Source organism: Corvus kubaryi, unplaced genomic scaffold (genome assembly GCF_017639235.1).
Source record: "Corvus kubaryi isolate FWS band 111438036 unplaced genomic scaffold, C.kubaryi_AGA036_p1.0 37179, whole genome shotgun sequence".
NCBI lineage: Eukaryota > Metazoa > Chordata > Aves > Passeriformes > Corvidae > Corvus > Corvus kubaryi.
The window spans coordinates 335,013-344,043 of record NW_024581049.1 but is presented as its reverse complement, the minus strand read 5'-3'; the positions used below and the strand labels follow the sequence as shown (position 1 = coordinate 344,043).

The 9,031-nt window shown below is 52.7% G+C and overlaps 1 protein-coding gene across 3 annotated transcripts in view; it reads left to right on the top strand.

The window, feature by feature from the left end:
- Positions 1–8,929: 8,929 nt before the first annotated feature.
- MECR (mitochondrial trans-2-enoyl-CoA reductase) overlaps positions 8,930–9,031 on the top strand; it is a 6,722-nt gene continuing 6,620 nt past the window's right edge. For all 3 annotated transcript variants that reach the window (XM_042021933.1, XM_042021934.1, XM_042021935.1), the window contains exon 1: positions 8,930–8,971. The gene's annotated coding sequence lies outside the window, so the exon portion shown is untranslated. The remainder of the gene's footprint in view (positions 8,972–9,031) is intronic.

The window sequence follows — 9,031 nt, the reverse complement described above, 5'->3', positions numbered from 1 at the left end:
CGGGGACACTGCACAGCCTTGGGGACACCGGACTGACCCGGGGACACTGCAGAGCCCCCTCCCGGCCCCCTCCTCCCTGGGACAGAGGTTCAGCCCATCTGGGGTCACCTCAGAGCTGCCAGCCCCAAACACTCCTCCTGGCAGTGTCCCCAGTGTCACCTCTCCTTGTGCCATGGGGGTACAAAACGTTTCCCTTTCATTCGCAGTTGCCCCCAGTTGCTCCCAGCAGTCCCCTGCAGGTTAGCACCATGGTGGCACCGCTGGCAGGGATCCATCAGTCCCCGGGGATCGGGGGGAAACCAGCCCAGCCCCGTGTGTCCCCCAGCCAGGACAGCACATTTGGGGTGAGGGCGGAGGGTGATGGACGCTCCTCTCCAAACCACGTTGCCCCGCGCTGAGCATGGAGTGATCCTGACAAATCCTCTCCCAGCGACGCTAAAAGCCTGTTAAAATAATGCCCGATAAGGGAATTAAGCTGCTTAGATGTGTGGCATGAAGGCAGGAGAGAGCTGGCACGGTGCTAGCTCTGCAGGGTCCCCCTGGAGTTTTTTGGAGAAAAATCCCCAAAATCCTTCTGGGAAGAGGCACTGGGTGACACAGCAGCCGAGGGATGAGCTGGGGACAGTTTCTGCCCAGACTGGGGAGGAATTTGGGGGGATCTTGTCTCAGCAGCTGAACTGAAACATCTCGGTTCAGGGGGGAAATGAAGCCAAGGGCAAGCAGCATCAGGATATTCCCAGGATTCTGGGGGAATCAACCAGGAAACATGGAGTTTTTAAGCTGCACAAGCCTGTTGGAGCACTGCGCTGTGCTTTCCACTACCTTTTAAACCCCAAAATTGTATTTCCAAACCAATCGCTTCACAAAACAATAAAAAGGGGTTTTGTTGCAGCCCGCGTGTCACAACAGAACTGTTCCCCATTCCCTGTGGGTCACCGTCCTGCTCTGACGCTCCACAGCCCAATCCCAGCGGTGCCACCTCCTCGGATGAGCCCCGGGATTCATTTGGTGACACTCCCGTGCTTCTCCACGGAGATCATTGATGCACCCAGGACCTGCCACGCACTGGGGGCACGGCCCGAATTGTGCGTGAGCGGAGCGGGACGGACACGCGGGTGCCACAAAGGCTCCTTGTCCCCGCAAGGGCGGGCACGGGCTCCGGGCAGGGCGGTGCAGGCGGGCGACAGCCCCGGGGGGCTCCTCCCCGGGGGAAGGGGCTTGGGGGAGCCTCCTGGGATGATGGAGCTGCAGGATGCACGGAGGGGTCGGTGCACGCACGGAGGGTGTGCATTCATATTGCCACCAGATGTGGGGACGAGCAGGAATTGTCCCCAGGGCTCTGCATGAGGACAGTTATGGACAATTTCCCCTCCAGCACATCCAGCTCAAATCCCACCTGTCCAACAGGGCTGAAAGGGAGGAAGGTTTGGCCAAGGACCCATCACCACTTCCCCGAGCTAGGGGGGACCTGCCTGGCACTGACAGGGCCAGGGGTGCAGACAGGGACACGGGCATGGGTTTGGAGGTGGCACAGCACAGCCCCATCATGCATGGCCTGGGACCAATCCTGCACCGAGGGAAGACAGGAGGGACAAAGGGAAGCAGTGAGGAAGGAAGGACAGATGGGCAGACAGCACTGCTCCATGCAGCTGCGGGGATGGAGCTGGTGACAACCCATCAGGACCAAGCTCCATGCCATTCCCGGGGTGCAAATCCTTTCCCCTGTCCCTTCCCAAGCATCTCCTCCACCCCTGAGCACCGGCAGGATGAGCCCGCAGTCCCCTGCCCTCAGCTGATGACACCCCGTGTCATCGGCCCCAAGTGTCTTGCAGGAGCAATCGAGCTAAAATGAAGTAATCACTCTTCAAGTACAGTCATTTTCAGGAAAAATATAGGCCTTGCTGTGATTGCAAATGGTCTCCACTGGAACCATCCCTCCCACTCGAGGGAGAAATGTTTTCAGCTCCGGGGAACTCGGTGACAGCAGCCTCAAGTGCAGCCAGTGTGGCTACATCACATCTTGTGTCTTCTCCCAGGCTGGGGGTAAAGAGCTGGGATTTGGGGCTTTGAATCTCTTAGGAGCCAGCCGTACTTTCCGGAGGATTCTTTTGCTCTCAGATATCTCTGTAAAATGGCAGGTTCAGGGAGAGGGGCTGCCCTGAGCCCTTATCCCAGAGCCCAGGGATGGAGCAGCAGCACCCACCTGTTCCCCCCTAAACCACTGGACGAGCATCTCCACACTGACCAAGGGCTTCCCACACCAAAATCCTTTAACTTTTAACTTATTTCAGAATACCACCTTTTGCTGCCAGCACAGTAATTCCCCATTTTTCCCGGTTAAACCCACAGGACACAGAGCCCTCTGTCCCTCCCCAGCATCACTCCCAGCGGTGCCTCCCCTGCAGCAAATGGCTTTTGCAGAGCTGCTGGGACACAACCCCCACACTGAATTTTGAGCGATTTCACCCCCCAAAAATTTTTGCCTTCTGGGTTTTTTTCCTCTTTTTTCCTTTACTCCAGTCTCTCTCCCTCTTCCTCCCATATCCCCCTTTTTCTTTTTCTATACCTCCACCTATTACACCCCCATCCAGCTCTTTCTAACAACTCTCTGCTATTTTCCCAAATCACCTGCCTTTTGCTAATGCCAAAAATCCTTTTTCTTTCTTAACAGACAAAATAGATTATCTCATCCTGCTGTTCTCCTCCCTGTCTGTCCAGCCCCAAGCGGTCAGACGCTCGCCGCAGTGCCGTGGCCAGATGTAATAGGGCTATTAGATGAGTTATCACAGCCTGAAAGGATGAAATAACTTCTGTGCCTTCATCCAAATAAAACTCCCCATTCCTGTTCAATGCAACGAATGAACAAGAGTTCCCAGGGGAAATAGCCAGGAAAATGTTAGAAGATGTTAGAAGGTGTTAGAAGATGTTATTTGAGACCTGACCCTTTGCCAAGCCACCTCTTGGTTTGGGCTCAAAGGGCTCTGGGGTTTCTCCATGGGGAATTGGGAAGCCCAAGGATCAGTGCCAGAGCTAAATCCTCACCCGGGTGCTGCCCCATCAGCATTTTTTGAGTGCTCGGTGGCACAACCTCAGGAATGTCCCACATGTGGCTGAATCCCTGGACCAGTTGCATCCAGCAAACTGCTGTTTTCTCACCCCAGGCAATAATTCCAAGGAGAAACTTTGCTTTTCATCTCAGAAGGAGCTGTCCCTGCGTTTCCCATGAGCTCCATGCAATGTCCTCAGATCTGCAGGTGGAACATCCAGCCTGGCCCAGGGCAGCATCCCAGCCCCTGTGGGAGATGCTCTGGAGCCAGCCAGAGCCCCTGGGCTGGCCCTGCAGGGCACCACTGCCCCAGCCAGCCCTGACTGACCTCCCAGTGCCACCAATTCCCCCAGTGGGGCTTTACAGGGATTTCCTTAGAGGGATGCAAACCCCCAGGTCCTCCCTCCTGGGCTGGCGAGGAACAGCCCAAGGCAGCAGCTCCACCTCAAAATTTTAAATCCCAACACTTATTGGGACTCTGCTTGTTCCCCCTCTGCTACCCCACTAAACCCCCCCATTTCCATCCTCCCTGGAGTGTGACAGACGTGGGGACGCTGGCACCACCAGCATCACCTCTGGGCATCCTGGGGCTACACCCACAGGCTCTGGAGCCGCAGCTGCTTCCCGGCCAACCGTGCAGGAATAGCCCAAATGTTTCCTCCATGTCACCTTGTTTTGGGCTTATTTATCTCCCTTCTGGTCATTTTTGTCTCTTTTCTTTTATTCCTGGAAAGACCTCTGTGAGTGTGGGGTTGAAATGCAGGAATAGCTCTGCATTACCCTGCAGTCCCTAACCCGGAACTGTCATATGAAGCAGTTAAAAATCACATTACTGGGGAAACAAGGGACAATTTTAGTTCCCTTCCCTGCTTCTGGAGCCCTCTGGGAGTATCATAAATGCTCCCGGAATTTTCACATACTTTTAACTCCAAAATATTCCACAGCACCATGCACAATCCATCTGTCCATCTGCTCAGCACTTCACCCAGCCCAGCTGCCATTCCAGCTGCAGGGATTTGCCCATCCCTAAACCTTGCAAGAAAATCACCTTGATCAAAACTCAACCAGAATGAAGGCATTGAACCCCAGCAGTTCTACACCAAAACTCTTTGTGCTGCTCCTTCGGTATTGCCTCAGGATGGAGGTTTTTTTGAGGGGGGATGTAAATCAGCCGAGGCATTTTGGGTCTCTGGTCACATCCAAAATCACAAACGTCATTTATTTTCAGACCTGAGGTTTGGCTATTTCTCAAATTTCTTATAATCATGTCCCAGTGCTGACAGGCTGGAGCCTGAGCACAGAGCTGGGTGTGCAACCAGCTCCATTTAAAATCTGACTGCAAGGAAAGGAGGGAACAGTATCGCACCCAACATTTATTTATTATCATTTTTAATTTGGTTCTACATCTTGTTTGCGTTTATTTTGTTCAGTTTTATACACAGGGGAAGTGTCAGATCTCCTCCTTCTTGTTTGCCCTGCTCTGAGCATCAGCAGCTCTGCTCTGGTGGTTTTCCAAACCCCATTGGGGAAAGGATGTGCCCGGCAGTTTGTGACAAAAAGCGTTCACAGGAAAAAACAAAGCCAGCCGGCTTTGGAACCCACAGAACCCAGACATCCTTCAGTTCTTTTCCCAAATAATGGTTTACACTCACAGTTTCCTGCAATGCTGGGAGTATTTCAGGTCTGCAGACAACAGAAGGAAAAAAGAGAAGTTGAAATACAGTTTGAAAAGGATAAAAGACACCGATTTGGTGCCTTTCTTCATCTGGGCAACTTTTCAAGCTGTTTCAAGAGATCTTCCCTGCCAAGTCACTTGGGATGATGCCTTTGGGTGCCACTGTGGCAACACGGGGCCCAAAAGCAGCAGCTCCCCTCCCCATCCCGGCTGTGCTCTTCCTCACTCAGCTGGAGGACGCCCTGTGGACATCACACCTCAGTTCTGTGTCACCTCCCAAAAACCAGTGCCTGGGGCCAGTTCCTGCACTGTCCCACCTGGAAAGATGCCTGAACAGGATGGTTTTTGCATCAATCAAGTCCAGGGATGGACCAGCTCCACTGCACATCCCTAATATTGGCAGCGCAGGAAAAAGGCATAATGGGAAAAGCAAGGAGCAAGCAAGGATGATGTCCCAGCACAGCTGGATCCTCTCAGCATCTCCCTCTCCTTCCTTATTTACGGCTGGAGCTGAATCCTCCTTGTTCATCCCCTTGGCAGAGGATCAGAACTCATCAATTCTCCATTTGCTGCCGAGCGTTGTGTTTCTTCCTATACATTTTTTTCTTAATTATCTGACAATGAAACAATTTAAAGGGGGATTAAAAAAAACAGAGAGGCAAGAAACATCCATCAGTGTGCTTAAAAAATAAAACCTGTGTGGGCATCCCATCCCACCGCCCTCATCCCCATGTGGAGCTAGGAGCATCAGGCACAAGTTTTGAGGTGAAGGATTCAATAGTTTATGGGATTGTCCAGCTCCATCAGAGGTGCTAAATGAGGGATTCAGGGATAAACCAAGGATTATGTAAAGCAGGTCTTTAAGGACAATGTGTTTTCCATTCAAAGATTCAGGCATGTCTAATAAAAAGGGATTGATGTCAGAGCAATGGGGCTCTGCCAGCACTGCTGGGTTTGGGGGGAATGAGGCTCAGAATGGGAAAATAACCAGCTGAGCTGTTCCTAAGCCTTACAAAATGCAGGAGGTGGGGAGGGACTGGCCCCAGGAGCCTGCAATGGACACAGGAGGAGGATGGTGGCTGCAGTGACTGGGAAGAGGGAGAAGGGCTCGAGGACACGGGAGCTCAGTGCTCGGGGGCTGGGGCAGCCCCTCCACCACCTTCCCCCGTGGGGGATTCTGAGCATCCCCTGCTCTGCCTGGACAAGGAAGTTATTTGGCAGCTTGTTGCACAAGCCTTGTCCTTTTGGTGCATCCCAGCCCTGAGGTCCCAGCCCAGCACCCTGACCTGATGTCCAGGGGATCCAGCAGGGCTTGGACCAAATCTGGCTGCCCTGGGACAGCCACTGAGATGCAGCATCAAAATCCCCCCCAAAAACCCTTCCCAGTGATCTCTCCAGTCTCAGCTTTCTTATTTGTTCCTAAGCAAAGCAGACACACCTTCCCTTTCTCCATCAAAAAGGGAAAAGGCAATAAATCATTATTCCCTTTAATTAAAAAGTGTGTAAATCTTATAAGCAGTTAATTAATAATTCCACATTAACTTGATTAAGCGCTGGGAGAGCTGGAGGCAGCACAGCCCACACGAGGCTCCTGGGGTCAGGCTGAACCTGCTGGGCTCAACTCCTCCTAAACCAGGGGATAAAATCTCTGTCCTCAATGGGATTTAGGGATAAAATCCCAGCAAATGTCACCCTGGTGTCACGAAGGTGCTTGTTCCCACCCTGCATCCCCTCACGTCTGCAGGAACAAACCCAGCTTATCAGCAGCACTTTGGCTTTCCAGCCATGCCCAAGTGTGAACAACTCCAATCAATCAATGGCTGTGTAAGTCATGATAATATGATAAACCAGAGCTCATCATCAACAACAGGGGTTAAAGCAGAGGGGAGCAGAGGACATCACTTCTTCCCCCAGCCGGGTGCTGAGGAATCATCTCCTCTTCCTCCTCTCCCCACCCACTCCTAAACCCTCAACTGCAAAGTGGATTTTCATGCATCTCTCCTATAAAAAAGTGCAATTCCAGGATATGAAGTAGTCATTAATCACCCGGAAATTGCGCTTGTTACAGGAGAAACATTAACAAAATAATCATAAATCGTCTGCCAGCCCTGATTTGCGGGTGCACACGTTTTCAAGGGGATGGAGAGGCCTCTCATTCGGCTGCTGTAATTAGTGATTAACCCTTTGCCACGCAGGGCAGAGCATGGGCACCACCAGCATCCTCCACCATGGATTGTCTGTGCATCCACCCCAGCACAAAATATCTGAGGCATTCCTGGCATCCTTGAAAAGCTGCAGGTTTTGAGGTTATTAAAATCCCATTATTTTATTGCTGTGATTAGATTAAAACGCTGATTTAATGCTGGAGGCAGCTCATCCCGCTCAGCTGGGGAGGTGGAGGTGCTGTCAGGACCCGGGTGTGCCCAGGATCCCACCAAACCGACCAGGTGGGAAAAGCCCTTTTTGCCCTCTGACTCTGCTGTTCTTGCGGCGCCATCACACGGGAGACTTTTACATCCACCTACAAGGGACCTCAAACTTCTCATAAATTGAAGAAGTCGGTGACAAAAGTTCTTTTCCTCTCTCTCCCCTGCGCTGTCACAGAGGCTCTGGTGGGAACTCCCCTGAGCCCTCTAAGGCACCCCCAAAAGCAGATCATACCCCAGAAAAGGTAGAAAACAGCACTTTGGAAGAGAACCTGAACTTTTCCTTTATCTTGAACCTGAATTCACGTGAATTCACACCCCGAAGAAAATGGTGTTTTCCTTTTTTATTAAAAAAAATATGTGAACTACCAAACAGGTTGACTAAATCTTTTATTTAGGATCATGTCAGCCTTAGGGATGGGTCACCTGAGCCAGAAAGGAGCCTGCCCTGAGCACCGGGACTTGTTTCAGTGCCCACCAGGGCACTGTGTGTGCTGTATCACTGGAATGGAGAGTTTTAGGAGGATCTGCCAGCAGGAATCGTGGGGCTGAACGGAGCAGCTCCTCCCGTGGGTATCAACCCTTTGCAAAGCAATTCTATGGGAATAAAATACCACGTGCTTGAGAATGGGATGGGGTGAGCAGTCAGGGAAAGCATTTGGATTTTGGGGTGATGCTGGCAGCCTTTGAACCCCAACACTGCAGAGTGGGGATGGAACTGACCCCCTAAACTGTAGGTGCCGAAGTCTGGGAGGGGCAGGGTCTGGCCACAGGCTCCCATTGGAGCCCCCAACCTGCCCCTGGCCCCCCTGAGGGGTTCTCACCCACCCTGGATGCTCCAGGCCACGGGGACCAGTGAAGCTCCCGGGCTGGCAGGGAGGGATGGTGTTAACGAAGGAATCTGCTAATTACTCAGCCTGTGCTGGGCAAACCAGGATTTAGGGGGCTGCTCCCAGCACCCAGATGGAGAAGTCCAATCCCACATGAGAGAAGAAATAATTTTTAAGCCCCACTGTTCTCTATGACAGGTCTGTCAGGAAGGCAGGAGGCTCCGCTTCTCTTTTCCCCCTCTGATCTAATCAGTTTTAATTGGAAGAATAAATGAGACCTTTCCTTCAAGATAATTATACAAAACATTAAATTAAATTACTATCAGGAATTTTTTCTCACCACTTGTGTCAGGCATCTGTTGTTTTAAATAATCATCTGACGAACATTTCCCTGCAGCTCTCCCTGCTGGGAGCATGTCCGTCTTGGACAAGGCAGCTGGAAGGCTCTGGGTAACAAATCAGAGAAAAGGGACTTTTGTCCCCAAAATCAGAGAATCGTGGAATGGCTTGGGTTGGAAGGGACGTCAAAGCTCATCCCATTCCACCCCCTGCCATGGGCGGGGACACCTTCCACTATCCAGGTTGCTCCAAGCCCTGTCCAGCCTGGCCTTGGACACTGCCAGGGATCCAGGAGTGTCTCATAACCATGAACTTGGAGGTATTTTCCAATCTAAATGATTCCATGATCCAGTGACCACCCGGACCAAGGTGCTCCTGTGTCCATCACCGATGCCCCTCGCACAGGCAGCTCGGCTGCACCGACACAGTTCATAATTTTAGGAGCGTTTTGGGGACAAACCTGCGGGAAGCGGGCTCGGGAGAAAGGGGGGACGACCCCGCTGAGCCCCCGCCAGCTCAGCGCAGGAGCGGCCGCGCCGCCTTAAGGGCGCCGGGGCGGGGCCGGGCGGGGCGGGGCCAGCGCGGGGGCGGGGCCAACCTGCAGCGTCACCGGCGGCCGCGCCGGGGTCAGGCGAGGAGCGCCGAGAAGTGCCGAGTTCAGCCGAGCGCAGCCGAGTTCAGCCGAGCGCAGCCGAGTTCAGCCGAGCGCAGCCGA